The sequence below is a fragment of the Salmo trutta genome, chromosome 10 (genome assembly GCF_901001165.1).
Source record: "Salmo trutta chromosome 10, fSalTru1.1, whole genome shotgun sequence".
Taxonomy (NCBI): Eukaryota; Metazoa; Chordata; class Actinopteri; order Salmoniformes; family Salmonidae; genus Salmo; species Salmo trutta.
Window position 1 is genome coordinate 14,703,683 of NC_042966.1, and position 19,985 is coordinate 14,723,667.

The following is a 19,985-nucleotide window of genomic DNA, read 5'->3' on the forward strand; positions in this document are numbered from 1 at the left end:
TGCTCGTCGTCCTCACCAGGGTCTTGACCTGACTGCAGTTTGGCGTTGTAACCGACTTCAGTGGGAAAATACTCACCTTCTATGGCCACTGGCATGCTGGAGAAGTGTGCTCTTCACAGATGAATCCTGGTCTCAACTGTACCGGTTTGCTGATGTCAACGTTGTGAATTGAGTGCCCCATGTTGGAGGTGGGGTTATGGTATGGGCAAGCATAAGCTACAGACAACGAACACAATTGCATTTTTTCGATGGCAATTTGAATGCACAGCAATACCGTGACGAGATCCTGAGGCCCATTGTCATGCTGTTCATCCCACAGCAATGTTACAACTGTAATGAACACGAGGGGAGACAGAGAGCTGGTATCAAGCACAGGGCGCAGCAGGTATTTATTGCAATGGACCACAGGAGGAGGCAGACGGGACAGGAAAGAACGTAATCTCGGACGTCTGCTGTTAGGGATGACCACCAGAACTTGCGTGTCAGTAGCTCCGTGGTCCGGGTGATTCTGGGATGGCCAGAACTCAGCGAGGTATGGCACCACTGCATTAGTTGGGGTCTGACGGACGCAGGAACGTAGGTCTTGCCTGCAGGGGTGTTGGGAGGTGCTGGGTCGTGGCGTAGGGCCTCTTGGATGGCTGCTTGGATTTGTATGGGTCCCATGACACAAGACGGAGGCAGGATGGGTTCAAGGAAGGGGCATCAAATAGACGGGATAAGGAATCAGCCTTCACATTTTTCTTGCCGGGCAGATAGGTGATGGTGAAGTTGAAGCGGGTGAAGAGGAGTACCCAGCGAGCCTGTCTGGGGTTGAGCTTCTTAGCACTTAAGGACTCCAAATTGCGGTGGTCGGTAAGGACAGGGAATGTGTGACGAGCTCCCTCTAACCATTGGCGCCACTCTTCGATAGCCAGCTTAATGGCGAGGAGCTCTCGGTTCCCGACATCAGAATTCCTCTCAGCGGGTAACAGTTTCTTGGAAAAGAAGCCACATGGGTGTAATTTGGGAGGTGTCCCGACCCGCTGAGAGAGAACCGCTCCCACGCCGACCTCGGATGCATCCATCTCCAGAACAAAAGGAAGGGTAGGATCTGGTTGCCTATGGATGGGTGCAGAGGTGAAGAGGTGTTTCAAGGTCTCAAATGCAGCAAGGGCGGTGTCGGTCCATTGGAGGTTACGGGTTTTTTGACTGGTGAGAGCGGAGAGAAAAATCGGTTGTGCTGCTGCAGTTTCGGGTGAACCGGCGGTAGTAGTTGGAGAATCTTAGGAAACGTTGTCGTTCCTTTACGGTGGTAGGTTTGGGCCAGTTAAGCACAGCTGTGACTTTGCCTTCGTCCATGTTGACCCCTCCTGGTGTCAGCACCGACCCTAGGAAGGTTACCGTAGTAATGTGAAAGGCACTCTTCTCAGCCTTGACATAAAGATGGTGGTCCTGTAGCCGTTGGAGGACTTGTTGCACATGCTGTACGTGTTCTGTAATGGAGTGAGAGTAGATCAAGATATCGTCAATGTACACAATGAGGAACTGGCTGATCATGTCCTGGAAAACTTAATTCATGAAGGACTGGAAGACTGCGGGAGCATTGGTGAGACCGTAGGGCATAACCAGGTATTTGTGGTGATGAACGCCATCTTCAACTCATCCCCACTTCAGATACGGACCAGGTTCTGAGCAATGCATAGGTCCAGTTTGGAGTAGATGGTAGCCTGTCCAACTTGTTCTAGCGTGGCCGGAATCAGAGGGAAGCGATTCTTGATGGTAAGGTCATTGAGGGGTCAGTAATCTATGCAGGGACGGAGACTACCATCCTTTTTTTTACAAAAAATAAACTGGATGCAGCCGGAGACATGGATGGATGAATCCCATGTCGAGAGCCTCTTCTATATAGGTGCCCATAGCTCATTATCTGGATTGGACAAGGGGTAGACCTGACCCTTAGGGGGCAATGCCCCAGGAAAAAGGTTGATCGCGCAGTCCTCCGGGCGACGAGGGGGCAGAATGGACGTCTTTTTCTTGCTGAAGACATTCAGGAACTGGACATATACAGGTGGGATGTGGGTTGGAATGGCAGACTCCGATCCTTCTATAGAGGTGGCTCAACAGGGTAGACTGAAGCAGTTCCTAAAACAGGCGGGAGACCATGACAGAAGTTCCCCTTTCCACCAGGAGATGGCAGGGTCGTGAAGGCTTAGCCAAGGGTGACCGAGAATGAGCGGTTCTTTAGGTGAAGACAACACCATTAACTGAATGACCTCCAAGTGAAGGAGGCCAATCTGAAGGGTGATACTTTCGGTCATGTGAGTCACAAGACCAGTTCTGAGAGGTTGTCCGTCCAGCGCATTAATCCTAAAGGGAGGATTAACAGTGATTAGCTTGACCCTTAACTTTTGTACCAATTGTTCGTCAATAAAATGTTCTGCAGCCCCCGAGTCCCTCCACAAACTGAGTTACCCCATTAGCAGAAAGAACAGCCGGGATCCCAAACTGCCTTTAAGTAATGTTCAAAAACGTAGAAGTGCTTACCTGGGCGGAAGTGGAGGGGTTGTGGTCACCCCTTCGTGGGGGGGTGAATCAGACAGCTATTGAGTAGGTGATTACTCTCTCCACAATAGAGGCACAGGTTTTCACGTAACATCCGGTGTCTCTCAGCAGGCGTGAGAGGGACGCAGCCAAGTTGCATGGGTTTGGGGCTGTTGGACAGTGGTGGATGAGAGAAGGGCGTGGAAGCCTCGCATGCCTTGGGCGACTGTATAGGTCTGCGGTCTACCAGTAGGTTGCCAATGGATATGGACATCCGGATGTATTGGTTTAGGTCCGTTAAATCTCCTCTGCAGGCCAGTTCGGTCTGTAACTCCCGATTAAGACCCCTCCGGTAGACTGTAAGGAGAGCTGGTTCTCTCCATCCACTGCCGGCAGCCATGGTACGGAACTCAAGGGCATACTCAGTGGTGGAGTGACGGCCCTGTCGCAGCTCACATAACAGGCCCCCGGTGTGACGACCTGAAACTGATTGGTCGAACACCTCCTTGAAGAGGGCCTGGAAACGTGATTCAGAGGACAGATCAGAACTTTGAGCGGCACACAGGGCTGTGACCCAATCCAGAGCTTTGCCTGTGAGTAGAGAGATGACGAAGTCCACCCTATCTTTGTCATATGTGAAGTCAGCGGGGTGATGGTCTAGGTACAGGTTACACTGCATGAGAAATTCTTGACATTTCCCTGGGGAGCCGTCGTATTTATTAGGCATGGAGATGGGGGGAGATGAATGAGGGAAGGCTTTTTATTTTTCTCTTCTGAATTAACAATGCTAACCACTTATATATTTTTTTACTGCCTTTAAATTAGTCAGTTGAGACAGTGTTTCAATAACCTAAAGTAGTATGGCTATAAATTAGAATGCATGTCCAATAAAGAGTAATATAGAAAATTGCTCCATACTTTGTGATAATGTAAAATATCTATGAGTCCATTGATTCTCATTGTCTCAACTTGTTTCCTTTCCTTAATTCATCATATCTTAATTTAGTTTCTGCCTACATTATTTCTATAACATTTGAATGAAATATGACATCTTCTTGGCATTAATTATATTCTACACCTTTCCTTACTGTTACCGATCATGTTGAACTCGTTCCCTGTAATGTTATCACGTGCACACTGTTTGTGTGCAGTTGGTACAGCTATTTGCAACCATAGAGTTGCTCCGCTGTACCAGGCGGCACATTATTCACAGCTCAAAAATCCAGTGGTCCCCCCAGTCCTTAGCTGTAGAGAGCGAGCACTGTTGGCACATGCCAAGAACCATGGTCAGTCTGTGTGGATATAGATAAACATGCACATGCAAAATCAGTATCTAAACAATTGTGTGTCCCATTTCAATCGAATAGGGTGTGAAGCCAGGCCCAGGAAGCAAGATGTTAATCTTATCAGCTAAACCGAAACAGAGGACCATGGCTAAAGAAATTAGGTAAAATCTGAAATGTAAATCCCGTAACTTTTACAACAGTCACAGGAAATTCTTTGACTGTGAGATTACCAATTATGTTTTGCACAGGAGCACACTGCAAAGGCCTCTATTTTTATTTTATTTATTATTTCTTCTAAGGGGAACTGCCTGACCTGTCTGTCCTATACAAGGACTTTCACATTGAAACGGCACCATTGATCACCACAATGGGGATCAACAGCGAGGTCCCATTGGTTGACTCTGCTTTTAGAAAAGTTAAAGCGGGAAGTTCCCTATCCTACCAGCATGTTTGCGTGCAGTGATAGGGAGCAGCTGTATGTCAGATTGTTGGAGACCACCAGGGATATGGCTCACACCATTGAAGGGGCTACCAAGGAGCAGAGCACCTCATTGGACTGGCATAAACTAAGAAGGCCACGCCTTACCACCTCCCGCTTCAGGGAAGTCTTCCACGTCCGAGGGCAGAGTTTAGCGGAGAACCTGGTAGACCGAATTATCAAAAGACCTCCTCAGACGGCAGCGATGAAGAGGGCTCTGGCCATGGAGCCTGCTGTTGTCTGTGAATACAGCCACATCAAGAACGTGAACTACACGCCCCTTGGCTGGGGTCTTCACCTGACGGGCTGACCTACGACCCCATTGAAAGCCCACCATTTGGCTTACTGGAGATTAAGTGTCCAAACTCCAAGAGTTATGTTGACTGCCCCTACCTGAAGCTCCATCATGGCAAAAAGGAGCTAACGCCTACTACTAGCAAGGCTAGATGCTAATAGAAAGGCTGGAGTGGTGTGACTTCGTGGTGTTCGCTGAAGAGGACATACTGATCCAGCGCATCTACAGTTGGGTGGCAAACACCATCAGGGAACATTTTTACATGCCTAGATGTCTACATGAAAGGCTTTACTTCATACATGGCTATGCCTGAGAGATATAGAACAAATAAAAATGTGTTTTGGTTTACAATTTGAGTGCATCCTATTTTCATCATTGATGTTGACTGCTAAAGCATGTTACACTGACGTGTTTAATCATTGAACACATTGTGGAGCCTACAGGTTAATTGTGTGTTCCAATTCTCCTAAACTGTTCGGCAGGTTAAGAGGTGTCATAGTCGTAGTGCAACAAGATGAGACCGTCTTTATTGATAACTTAAGTTTGTAATACACAATTAATATGTACATTCATTGTCTCAAGACACACAACATGCATGTATCAAGACAAAAAAGACAACTCATTGTATTGATTCATCTACTGGATTAAATTACTTGTCACTAATCACCAGAATATAGATGATTATTTAAAAACAAGGAGTCCGGTCAAAGGATTTAGAAGTGAATCTTGTTATCCTATCAATCAGGATTATAATGAACTGATTAAAGGACTTAAAGGAGAATATTCCTATTTCTGAAGAAATGTTTTGATGTAAATGGCATGTTACAGAAGGGTCCAGACATGTTTTTGGGGATTTGGCTTGTTTGAGAAACTTACTCCAGCCGCGTGCCACTTCCTCATTGTGCAGTGTCAGGGAAAGCAAAAGACATGAAAAAAACACAAAAAAAACACAAATACGTCCTTTTAGAAACGGACACTCTCAGAATAGTGATGTTGATCTTTAGACATGAAATGGTCATTATCTGTGTTTTGTTTTAGCTTTTGTTCATGTTTTTTGCTTACTCTGAAACTGTACAACGAGCAATGAGGAAGTGTATCGCGGCTGGGGTAAGTTTATCAAAAACAAGCTAAATCACAAATAAAGACTGTGGACCCTTCTATAACATACCATTTACATAAAAAATAGAGCTTTACATCAGAAATAGGATCATTCTCCTTTTAAAACTTCTTAAGCCTAGGCATCCCGCTAGCGGGACAACTTCCGGTGATACTGGAGGGCGCGCAATTCAAATAAATAATAAGAAAAATTATGGATATTAAACATTTGGGTACATACAAGTGTCTTGTATTGTTTGAAAGCTTAAATTCTTGTTAATCTAACTGTACTCTCCGATTTACAGTAGCTATAACAGCGAAAGCATGCCATGGGATTGTTTGAGGACGGCACCCCACATCAAAATATTTTCCACCGGCACAGGTTTCATAAATTCGCAAATAGCGATTAAATATTCACTTACTTTTTGAAAATCTTCCTGATTTGTCATCCAAAGAGTCCCAGCTATAACATGTAGTGTCGTTTTGTTATGTAAAATCTTTCTTTATATCCCAAAAAGGTCAGTTTAGTTGGCGCCATCGATTTGAGTAATCCACTCGTTCAACATGCAGAGAAAGGAATCCAAAAATCTATCCCTAAACTTTGTTTCAACAATTCAAAATACATTTCAATTTTTTCCTCAGATACCCCAAAATGTAATCAAACTATAATATTTCTTACGGAAAGAAGTATGTTCAATAGGAAACCGATTTTAGCAGGTGTGTCCTTTCTCCATGGCTCGCGCAAACACGAATTTCCAAGGCTGTGTCCCTGTACTAAAACTGATATTTCTTATTCGTTTTTGAAGTTACAAGCCTGAAACCTTGAACATAGACTGCTGACACCCTGTGGAAGCCATAGGAATTGCATCCTGGGAGCTAGAATTGAGAATGCCCTTACACTTGCCATTGTAAGAGCATGGTCTCTGTAGGATTTTCTCCTACATTATTTTAACATTTCTACAAACTTCAAAGTGTTTTCTTTCCAATGGTACCAATTATATGAATATTCTGGCTTCAGGGCCTGAGCAACAGGCAGTTTACTTTGGACACGTCATTAAGGCGGAAATTGAGAAAAAAGGAGCCTAGCTCTATTAAAAGTGAATCATGTAGGCTAATCCTATAAAACATAATTATAAAATGAACTGATTCCAACATCAAAATCAAAGGCACCTAGGACATTGGAGCTCATCAAGATGCCCTGAGTGACAGTTAAGGGTGCTCAGGCTGGCTATGGGTACTGGGTGGCTGCCTAGGGGGTTGTGGGCTCACTCTCCTTTGCCCAGGCTTTGACCAGTGGTCCATTCTGGTAATCAACCAGGAAGCATGCAACCGAGTACATCTGTTTGATGCTAGCTATGATTGAGAGCAGGATGACGGTGTCGAAGAGTTCTTCTCCTTCATACATCTCTCCATATGAAATCTCAATCGGGCGATTGACTGGGTCTGACGCACATTTAAGGCTGGCATCTGGGTCCTCCTTGAGAGGAAAGCTGGTCATGTACCTTACACTGCCTCCACTTCTTCCTCTGACATCCAGAGACACTTGACACCAAGCAAAGCGTAGTGGAAGTTTCCCCATGTGAGGATGATCCGACTCACAGTGGACTGGTTGATGTTAAATCTGTGAGCCAAATCCCTCTGCTTCAAACCCACAGAGAGGTGTGTCATGAAGAGGAAGGATTCATCTATGGGCTGCAGGACTGTCTGTTGAAGAAAGTAAAAAAAGTCATAAGCATAATGTACATGAACATCCACTACAATAACACAAAAGAAGTGGTATTCAAAGTCTGGGTCGGAACAAAACAATTAAGATTACAGATTATTGTATGTGACAATATACAATTGTTTTGGGGAAAGAGAAATTGATAAGACAGATGAAAATGTAACAAATTGAAGGTTATTTATTGATGTAAATATCAAAATGAACCGATTTTAAGGTTTCTAAGATTTGGGGAGGGGCAGGGGTCACCAGAAATTCTGGCCCAAAAAATGGGTTTCCCGAAATTCTGGGGTCCCCGCTGAAAAGGTTTGAATACCACTGCCTTAGAGGGAAGATAAATCATGCCTCAATAACAATTCCGGGAACCATTCACAGTATTATCTCTCCTTAACCCAGGAGTTAATATCATTAGTCCAGTTGGCTTTGAATGAAAGATGGAACCAGGCTACTGACAGTGATATTGCTCAGAAGGGAACTGTTAACATTTGCACTACAATGTATAGACTGACGTTGCGGTGTTTCTTTTAAAAAAGATAGCCACTTTGACAAAAACAGTTTAAAAAAGATTGTACAGTATTTACCTTTGTATTGCTTGGGAATGTGACCTTTGCCGCTGCTCTTGCTCTCGTTACACTAATCATCTTGTGTGTGTCAGGTTCAATGAGCATTCAGAAGGCCATTAGGTGGGCATGAGTTGCAAACCTACAGTGCTGTGAAAAACTATTTGCCCCCTTCCTGATTTCTTATTTTTTTGCACATTTGTCACACGTAAATGTTTCAGATCAAACAAATGTAAATATTACACAAAGATAACTCAAGTAAACACAAAATGCAGTTAAGTGATGATTTTATTTATTAAGGGAAAAAAAGCTATCCGAACCTTCATGGCCCTATGTGACAAATGAATTGCCCCCCTGTTACGTTCTGACCAGTAAAGGGGTTATTCGTTATTGTAGTTTGGTTGCCGCATAATACGTTTAGAAATAACATAATATTGCATAATATAACCCTTATTGTGGCATAACATACAGAGTGATGGATGGAGAAAGCAAGACAGAGATTCAGTTTATTTATTTTCCCTTTTGTACATTGTTACAACACTGTACATATACATAATATAATGTGAAAGGTCTATATTCTTTTGAAACTTATGTGTTACTTTCTACTTTTGTTTATTATCTATTTCACTTGCTTTGGCAATGTAAACACGTTTCCCATGCCAATTAAGCCCTTGAATTGCTATTAGAGACACAGAGACAGAGAGAGACCAGTAATGGAAAAAGTACAGAATTGTCATACTTGAGAAAAAGTAAAGACACCTTTACAAGTAAAAGTCACCCAGAAAAATACAACTGTCATGGTTGTCGTCGGATTGAGACCAAAACGCAGCGGGTATATGTGTACTCATCTTCTTTTATTAAGGAAAGAAGGAAAAACCAAAATAAACACGTACACCAAACGAAACACACCGACGAATAAACAGTCCTGTAAGGCCATAAGCTATACATAGAACAATCTCCCACAAACTACAAAACAAAACACATACCTATATATAGGACTCTCAATCAGAGGCAACTAAAAACACCTGCCTCCAATTGAGAGTCCAACACCCAAACCTAGACATAGAAATACAAAAAACTAGAAAGAACATAGAAATACAAACATAGAACATAACCCAAAACCCGGAACTAACAAATCAAACCCCCATTAAATACAACACACACACACCAAACCACAAAACAAATACCCTCTGCCACGTCCTGACCAAAATTAATAACAAATAACCCCTATTACTGGTCAGGACGTGACATTATGTAACACCCTGGCCATAGAGAGGGGTTTTTGTTCTTTATTTTGGTTAGGCCAGGGTGTTACATTGGGTGGGCGTTCTGTGTTCCTTTTTCTTTGTTTTTGTATTTCTTTGTTTTGGGCCGTGTGTGTGTGTGTGTGTGTGTGTGTGTGTGTGTGTGTGTGTGTGTGTGTGTGTGTGTGTGTGTGTGTGTGTGTGTGTGTGTGTGTGTGTGTGTGTGTGTGTGTCTGCGTGTGTGTGTGTGTGTGTGGCTCCCAATCAGGCACAGCTGTTGCCGGATACTTTCGCTTCATATAAAGCATTTGATCTCAAATTCAAAATGTTGGATTATAGAGCCAAATTCAAAGTTTTAGCTTCACTGTCCAAATAAAGTAACATTGTCAATACTGGCCAACATACCTGGTTATTTACATATATTTTATGTATTTCTTTCTATAATGGGTATCAAACTTACTTGAATGGCACTTGAATGCTTGCTTCCAAGTATCTAGCAAGTCGATGCGGTTGTTCTGTGCTCAACTTTCATGCCACAAAGAGAGTAACAGAACCTTTGATCTGCCATGGAAATCCGTCCCTCCTCTGGGACACAATCTTGTGACTGTCCGATCTCATTCTTGTCAGCACAGCTCTAAGAGTACCAGAATGTGACCTGGCCTGTGCTTTTTGGGGAATAACAAGCATCAGCTTTACAGTGCACAGCCCCACGACAGAAAGTGGTGAACTGACGTATAGTATGACTTTTGGTTCTCTAAAAAAATATGAAAATGGAATTATAGACCCAATTTGAAAAGTACAACTACTGTATGTTCAAAGGAGAGAATTAACTACACTGGACAAAGATATTTTTCATTTTATTTTATTTCAGCTTTATTTAACCAGGTAGGGCAGTTGAGAACAAGTTCTCATTTACAACTGCGACCTGGCCAAGATAAAGCAAAGCAGTGCGACAAAAACAACAACACAGAGTTACACAAGGGATAAAGAAACATACAGTCAATAACACAATAGAAAAATCTGTATACAGTGTGTGCAAATGAAGTAAGGAGGTAAGGCAATAAATAGGCCATAGTGGCGAAGTAATTACAATGTAGTAATTAACACTGGAGGGATAGATGTGCAAATGAGGATGTGCAAGTAGAAATACTGGTGTGCAAAAGATCAGAAAAACAAAAACAAATATGGGGATGAGGTAGGTAGTTGGTTGGATGGGCTGTGTACAGATGCAGCGATCGGTAAGCTGCTCTGACAGCTGATGCTTATAGATATAGATGCAACATGCAAAAAAGTCTAAGATTTTACTGAGTTACAGTTCATGTAAGGAAATCAGTCAATTTAAATAAATTCACTAGGCCCTAATCTGTGGATTTCACATTGTTGTGGCACTGTTGAGGTTGTGCTGTTGTTACTTCTCAAGGGTTATGCTATTGTTCTGTGTTGGCCTGTGATGTTATGCATTTCGTAGACTCTGCATCCTAACACAAGGTCATTGTGTTCTGGAACTGTTCCTTGTATAAAATAACTTGTGTAAACAATATGATTGTATTATCGCCTCCCACTATATAAGGGACATGGAACCATTTACTCTTGGAGCTCCTTCCCTGACTGAGGGATCTACTTTGCAGCTGCTTGTATGTGTTAAAGATTCACTATTATACAATTAAATTAGTCTGACTAGTCTTTGGAACTAATTTTCCACAACATTTGGTGCCGTGACCCGGATGAGAGCGACTTGACTTTTTGACCCGTTTCGCTAGTCTTGAACCCAGACATCCCTCTGGCCACAACTTAAAAAAGGTAAGAGACCTTTTTAAAAAATCTCTGTGAGGGACTGTCTGTTTTTCAGCCGAGTCTTAATGGTTAATGGTGCAAGATCTCTTGTCCTCCTCATCCACAACATTTTGGGGTTCACTTTGGCAGAACTATTTTCCTATAATACTGAATCTGTCTGGTGTGTGCAATGGTGGGAATCGGTTTGCCCACATGTTGGGATCGGTTTACCTACAATCACGTGATAGCAGGAATCAGATAGCCTGCCAGTAGGAATCGGATAGCCTACATCTGGGAAAAGTACGTTATAGCAGGAATCAGAAAACTAGATTAGTTATAATATATATAATCTGTTTGCACACATGAGAGGGTTAATGAAGTTGATAAAAGTAACTGTAATCTTTTTTTGGTATCCTCCACTGAAAATAGGAGCCATAACAGCAGCAGTGTTACACTGCTACCCTACTCAAGTTGATTGGACCAAAACTACATCCTGTGTTATGACTGAGGGGGAAGACGCCCACGGTTTTTGAGCAGAATGAGAGACATCTTTTTCAAACACTCTGGAATGATGTCTGATGTGGAGGGGGTTAACGGCCCCCTGGTATCAGCGTACGTGTGTGGGTTACCTAAGACGGTCTCTGGTACTTCAGGTTGGCAGACGAAAACCCTACTGGAAATTACACTCCTAGCTCAGCATTGCATAGAAACTATTAAACATAAATCCACCAAAACTGACCGTCACTTACAGGCAGCTCAGCTACAGTTTTACATGGCAGGAGTTGGGGGCCGCGGTCGCAGCAGGGGATGGGGTCGCAGCCGTGGGTGTGGTGGGGGTGGTAACAACGCAGCAGCTAGGGAGATAAAGAGAAGGAAGGAATAGAGATAAAGGCTGCTTCTATTGTCATAACCCCAGCCACTGAAGAAGTGAATACCCCAAAATACTAGAAAGGAAAAATAGTACATTTTTAAACAAAACCCATGCCCTGTTGTATAAGACCAGTAAACGTTGAAGATGATTATATATGTATTCATCCACTCAACCATTTACTGGGAAGAGACTTGCTGACAACACTAAATGCTAAAATGTATTGTACTCCCGTTTTCGCTGATATCCCTAACGTTGAAATTCTAAACCAATTCGTGAGTTGGCAAATTGAACCACTTCCCGAGACGGAGGGGGAAATTGTCTTTGTCTCTCAGTCGATTCTGTCTCAAGTTCCAGCCTCGTAATGGACAGAGCACTCCAATGACAGTGGACTGATAGGCCGTGCTAGCCCAGTTATAATAAATGTTGATCCTAGAAAGACACTCTAGTCTCGAGAGCTACCTTAACCTTTTCACATGTGAGTTCCAAATATCTCTAACAGTCGCCCCAGCGTGAGTTGTTTGATGCACGTGATGTCAGAATGCACTCACTGTTTGAAAATGTGATTTATACGCAATAGCACAGTTAACACGCGCTGCCTGCTAATTATCTATAGGCTATGTTTCAACTTGTCTATTTCAAATGATTTTCTAACAAGTTTTATTTTCTAACAGTTTGAATTGAGGTGTGTTCCGCCTCCTCATTAATTCACATAGAAGTAGCCCATTTCAGTGTTGCGGACAATTTATGTTTGAGGCGTTACTGAGCCGGACAAACTTCCTTCTTCGAGGAGAGCCCTTCACAATTTTGTCCGCAGATCAAGTATGCAGCATTTGCGTAGTCTTGCACGAACTGGTACATTTTCTGTCTGGCGCCCGCATTGTTGCATTGTTGTTTTCCTTACAAATAATAACTTTGGACATGTGTAAGTTCTTATCACAGTAAGTGCCTTATTTTCTCTATATCATGTTGTTGTTTCTACTGTAGAATACCGTATGTTTGTATGCATGTATGGAGCATAATGTATTTACAGTTTTATTCACGTTTTCAAGTACTGTTGACAAATAATGAATTCCAATTATTGCATATATTGTAATGGACTATGATGACTATAATCTATGATGTGTGTAACATAATTTTTGGAGGTTGTACTGATTGTAATGAGCTAATGCTAAGCTATTTGCCAGCTATGTGTGGCACCATATTTGTTGACATTATACAATTCATTCTGGGTGTCTCGTAAATGTCTGTCAGACCAAATCTGTTATAATGAGGTGAAGGAATGGTTCACTCATCTTTCGAATAAACTTCCGGAAGTGAATGATGGTAGACGACACACCCTCTTCAACATACATACTGCAAACAGACCAAACTCCTCTTGTCTCCTCTTATTTTCTTTGGTTGACACGAAAAAACAAACATGTTGGTGTGCACAAACTACCCATCATCGGATTACTTTTGATTTCTAGAAAATGTTTTACACAATCATGTCGATCAATGTTGAGCTCATCCGTGATGTGATGAATTATAAATAGTTATTGCTATTAGCTAATTCATATTGTGGTTTCTGTCAGCTGAGAGTTCTCTAAATATGACAGCTTGTGTTATGTCAATCTTTCCTCAGTTAGCGCTAGGACTAATGTAGCCTACATTTTACAGTATGAATGATTGTGTATGCTATCGATACTTCTGTGAATGTCTGAACATTGCATCCAAAAATAAACTGGTCACATTCAGGACATAACTTTGTAAGGACAGTGTTTGTGCAAAATGTTTCTGTGAAAAACGATTGCGGCCAGCTCAAATGCTGACTGTTGCGTCAATCGAAACTGGATTTTATAAATAACTTTCTAAATTGACCGTACGCTGCAGAGACCACTGTAGAATGATCACACCGGTTTGTTGGTATGTGTGAAACGGTTAAAAAGTAGAATGAGTAGAAAGCAAAAAGTGAATTTTCTATGGAAATTGGTAATAATTATAAACAGTAACATTGTTAGGGTAGACTATAATACAAACAATGCTTTCCAATAAGTAGAAAGTAAAAGGAGAAAATGACATCCCGGTGAACAGAAATTATCATGTTTGTTTTGTTTTTAAACCTTACAATAGGGTTAAAAGCAGTATATTTTTGGAGAGTGATTTGTGTGTATTAGCAGTAGTGATTGAGAGGGCTTTCCTATTGGGAAGACTAGAAGGGTCTTAGTTGAAGGAAACATATATGGAGACAAGTGAAAGTAACAAAGAAAATGATACAATTAAGTGGACAGATTCATAGTACTCATGGTCTACCAGTTGATTGGTATATAACATTGAATGAATGTTGACAGTATGGTGAATGGTAATGTTGTATGTTATTAGTAGCTTGCAGATAGCACTCTAATAATGCAATATCTTAGTAATTTGACAGCATTTTGCTGCCAATGTTTGGTTTTATTATGTGCCTAAGCGAACAGAGCGATTGAGCCTTGGGACTGATATTAAATCAGAGGCCGCCATCTGGTGTTTGGGTTAAAGATAAGCTTCCTGTGAACCCATGGACCAGTGAAAGTGAGTGGTACTCACTGAACACAAACAGGCTGTATGGAACACAGTGGAAAATTTGGAACAGAGGTATGAATAATTGAATAGGATACGGTTTGTTAATCTGACATGACAATTTACAATTATTATTTCTCAATTCGATTGAGGTTGAATAACACCAGTGAAGGTAAGTAAGAAGGTAATTTCATCCAAAGCAATACTTTGTTTCCATTACGTGGAACACTGTCCAAAATTGAAGTAGATCAAAATAAATGTTTTTAGTACCAGGGCTGTGAAAAAAAGAAGCTGATAAGCCAGCTCCAACTTTTTGAAGGCCCTAGCAGATGTGTTTAACAACAGGTTTCATATTTTGACAGAAAGTACAGAACACAAGCCATATGTCAATGCAACAGGTCTAGATGATAAGATAACAAGAAAGGGACTCTGGGATTCTTAATTTTAGAAGGTGCCTATTCCACTTAATGAGACCTTGTATCATATGATATGTCTCCAGTATGATTATGTATATGCATGGTTTTATCAAGGCTTTCTGCCCAAAATGCAGTAAGCTTGATTGGAAAAGGGAAGGAGGTACATAGGCATATTGCATATTGCATTTTTAGGACAGATTGAGATTGAGGATTTTTTGGACTGATTAACTTCTATGGGTTAGGTGGGACGCTAGCGGGACACACTATTCAACAGCCAGTGAAATAGCATGGTGCGAAATACAAAACAGCAAAAATCTCATAATTTCATTTTCTCAAACAATCAACTATTTTACACCATTTTAAAGATAAACTTCTCGTTAATCTAACCACATTGTACGATTTCAAAAAGGCTTTACAGCGAAAGCATAAAATTAGATTATGTTAGGACATAAACTTCACAAGAAAAACCACACAGCCATTTTCCAAGCAAGGACATGCATCACAAAAACCAAAAATCCAGCTAAAATGTTCACTAACCTTTTATGATCTTCATCAGATGGCACTCATAGGACTTCATGTTACACAATACATGTATGTTTTGCTCGATAAAGTTCATATTTATATCCAATAACCCCATTTTACATTGGCGCATGATGTTAAGAAAATGTATTCCCACCAAAACTACCGGTGAATGAGCACATCAATTTACAAAAATACATTGATAAACATTGATCAAATTTACAACAGTTATTGAAAGAATTATAGATATACTTCTCCTTAATGCAACCGCTGTGTCAGATTTTAAAATAGCTTTACGGAGAAAGCACATTTTTCAATATTCTGAGTACATAGCTCAGCCATCAAAGCAAGCTATAGAGATACCCGCCAAGTTCTGGAGTCAACTAAACTCAGAATTAGTATTATAAATATTCTCTTACCTGTGCTGATCTTCGTCAGAATGCACTCTCAGGACTCCTACTTCCACAAGAAATGTTCTTTTTGTTTGAAATACTCCATATTGATGTCCAAATACCTCTGTTTTGTTCGTGCGTTCAGATCACTATCCAAAGGCATAACGCGCGAGCGTAAATCCAGACACGAAAAGTCAAATAGTTCCATTACCGTTCGTAGAAACATGTCAAACGTTGTTTACAATCAATCCTTAAGGTCTTTTTAATATAAAACATCCATAATATTCCAACCGGACAATAGCGTATTCATTACAGAGGAAAAAGAAGAAGCGGCGCGCCAAATGTACCCGCGCAGTAAACAACTCACTGGTCCCAGGCAGTCCACTCATTGACTGAGCTCCTATTTTCTGCCCAGTAACAGGAGAAGGATGAAACACGTTTCTAAAGGCTGTTGACAGCCAATGGAAGCCTTAGGGAGTGCAACGTGACCCCACAGACACTGTAGTTTCGATAGGGATTCAAAAGAAGAACTACAATTCTCAGATTTTCCACTTCCTGGTTGGATTTTTCTCAGGTTTTTGCCTGCCATATGAGTTCTGTTATACTCACAGATATCATTCAAACCGTTTTAGAAACTTCAGAGTGTTTTCTATCCAAATCTACTAATAATATGCAAATATTTGACTCTGGGCCCGAGTATTAGGCAGTTTATTCTGGGCATGCTTTTCATCCGAAAATGAAAATACTGCCCCCTATACCTTAAAAAGTTGATGTAGCATAGTGAAAACTAAGTACATGTTTATTTTCTCTTCCAGGATGGATGGAATGTCTACTGACAAGTTTTCTGAGGAGTTTAACAATAATTCTGCACATCTCCCTTTGAAATGTATCCTGAGGCAAGTGCCTTGGGAGAGTAGGTAGTGAAATTCTGCAGTACTATAAAGTACTGTATAAAGGTTAACGGAGCTCCTAAATTAAGTAATGCCTGGGCATTTGTTTGTTTTTGCCCTACGTTTTATCACACACACACCTGCACACACACAACCCACTCGTCTATACTTACAAATAATACCCTTTATAATTTGTCAATAGTTCCAATTCTAATTCAGACGGCAAGAAGGAGAGAGACAGAGCGCTGTCCCTGAACTGTGAAGAAAGCACAAAGGGAGGGGGCGGGTGCGCTACTCACACACAACAAGTGCATGAGTGGTGTGAGGGAAACCTGTCTCTTGTCTATTTGACTATTCCTTGAATTCCCTTATGGGATGACATAAGGTTGTGAGGGTTGTAAGTCAAAATGTCTTTGTTATTCTGATTCGTTTATTTTTATTTAACCGGCAGTGTTGTTTTTTGGGGGATGCAAGAATCACGGTGTGAGTCATGTCGAAAGGGAGAATAGTAACTGCGGTAAGTGCTTGTAGGAAAGAATGGTACGCACCCAAATGTATTACGATTGCCGCACAAATCTGTGCCCAATGTCTAATTTGCCAAGAACACAACGCAGGAAAGCAAGTACAGACCTCTTTGTCAACCCTACCAGTCCCCTGGGGCCCTTTGGTAAATATGCAAATTGAGTTTGTTCACATGCCTGCCTGTAAAATAAATAATATATGTTGCTAATAGTTGACAGCTACTCCAAATGGATTGAAGCCTTCCCCACATCTAATGAGGAAGCAAACAAAGACGGTGGCTAAATGCCTTTTATATGATATTATTCCACAATTTGCTGTCCCACAAAGTCTAGATAGCGATAGGGGGATACATTTTAACTCAAAGATAATGAAAGAGCTGTGTGATATGATGCAAGTTAAAAGAACGCTACAATGGCATTCTGAAAAATAAACTGGCAAAAAGATGTGCTCAGACAGGACTTACCTGGGTGGATGCGCTACCCATAGCCTTGTTTTCAATGCGTTCCACCCCAGCCCGGAAAACTGGCCTCAGTCCACATGAGGTACTGATGGCCCATCCCATGAGGACCCCCGCGTCACCACCAGCTGCAGTCCCAGATCTGCAGCTGTTGGATGACACTATGATCAAGTACTGTATAGCTCTGAGTAACTGTATTCAAGCTGTTCACTCACAGGTCTCTGCTGCCAAAACTCCCCCAGATGACTGTCCCCATCACGATCTCCAGCCCTGAGATTGGGTCAATGGTCAGGATGCACGACAAAGGTAAAAAAAACTTTGAAACCCAGGTGGAAAGGACCACATCAGATAGCCCTCAAGCAAAGTGCTTAGGGAAAGACACCTGCATCTACGCATCCCACTGTAAGAAAGTAGCAGAGACAGAAGATGTTACTCGCGTTACAACCCAGTAGGGGCACTCTGCTTACCCTAGGACTCACAGCTATTGTGGCTGTGGGCATCTTCTGGGTGGTAGCAGACTTCGAGCCAGAGTAGGGTGAACGTGCTAGTAACCTCTCCCCGACCTCTCCGCTCCAACGAGGCCCGGCTTCCACAGGGGGAAGCCCAGAAGTAGATGGCCCTGCCGACCTGAACTTGGACTCTGATAACCCTGCCGACCTGAACCTGGACGCTGATGACCCAGCGGACCTGAAGAGAAGAAAAAGAGGACATGAACATCATAGGGTTTTCCCCAGGTCAAACACTTTCTTACAATTAGCTAGTAATGTTTCTGTACTACAGAATGTATCCGATTGTTGGGTTTGTCGACTGTTCCCAGACAGTGCTGAGACAATAACATCATTAGCTATACCCCTTAAAGCTTATGAAATATTGATCTGGACCAAAGCAGGAAACCTTACAGACCTAGAGCTTGAATAGGTGGAGGATGAGGTGTTTTATTTGAGAAGATTAGATTTTAATAATCCCACCTCTCTGCCCAAGCAATCCATCACCCTGGCTGACTCTCCCCCAGGGTATTTGTGTTATATAGAAAATGGAACCGGTCACCAGTTGGGGTAAAGTCACTTTAAATATAACCTTTCTGTCTACAATAACTTTACCCTACCCTTACCGTTGAGAAATAGAACATGCCACCCTAACATGTAATTGGGAAGATCGAATCCCTGAGCTGACAAGGTAAAAACCTGTTGTTCTGCCCCTGAACAAGGCAATTAACCTGCTGTCCCTAGGCCATTATTGAAAATAAGAATTTGTTCTTAACTGACCTGCCTAGTTAAATAAAGGTAAAATAAATGTGAAATAAACTCTATAACCACCTCCCAGCCACATCAAACTAAGTGGATGGGTTATTATTGTCTAGATATGTTCATGAAATACAGTAGATGACTGAAGATCACTCCCAGACACACCTGGCTAACTTGATGGGTCATGTAATCATCTGGCGAAGTGGAGTCTTTTGTTAAGACATGTAAACAATTAACCTAATGGTGTTTTCAAGACAACTGTGAACTTGGAAAAATACGAGGTCAAATCATATAGTCAGTGATCTTCAGTTCGGAAAGTCGGGGCTCTAGAAAGAGGCCAGAGTTCCCGAGTTGGAATTCCGAGTTGGATGACCGTTCAAAACGCTTTATTCCAGTTGAAGCTAGTTTTTTTCCCCCCGAGTTCCCAGTTGTCTTGAACGCACTGATGTCAGAAGATTTGTGAGTTCCCAGTTCTTTTGAACGCGGTAATAATCCCAACCCATACTACTAGCAATACAAACTGATTGTCATAGCTAGCCAACATGCATGAATCTGCAGGTAGCTAAAGCTAACCAACTAGGTTCAATGTCATACCTAGCTAGCGTTCAAATGCCTCTCCTGTGAAGTACAGTAGTGACATGTGACATACGCCTAGTTTCCTGAAATGAGTCACAAACGGCACCAGAGGAGATGGATGCTGTTTTACGGTACCCTGACCAATTGTGCTATTGTGTGTGTTTTTGAATAACATACAGCTGGCGGGTTTTACACTTTTTCGGCAGGATAGAACAGCCGCCTATGGTAAGACAAGGGGTGACGGTCTATGTATATTTGTAAACAACAGCTGGTGCACAAAATCTAAGGAAGTCTCAAGGTTTTGCTCGCCTGAGGTAGAGTAACTCATGATAAGCTGTAGACCACACTATTTACCAAAATAGTTTTTGTCTATATTCCTTGTAGCTGTCTACCACAAACCGATGCTGGCACTAAGACCACACTCAATGAGCTGTATACGGTATTAAGCAAACAGGAAGACGCTCATCCAGAGGCAGCGCTCCTAGTGGCCAGGGACTTTAATGCAGGGAAAATTAAATTAAATGAATTATACTAGCATGTTAAATGTGCAACCAGAGGGAAAAAGCTGTAGACCACCTTTACTCCACACACA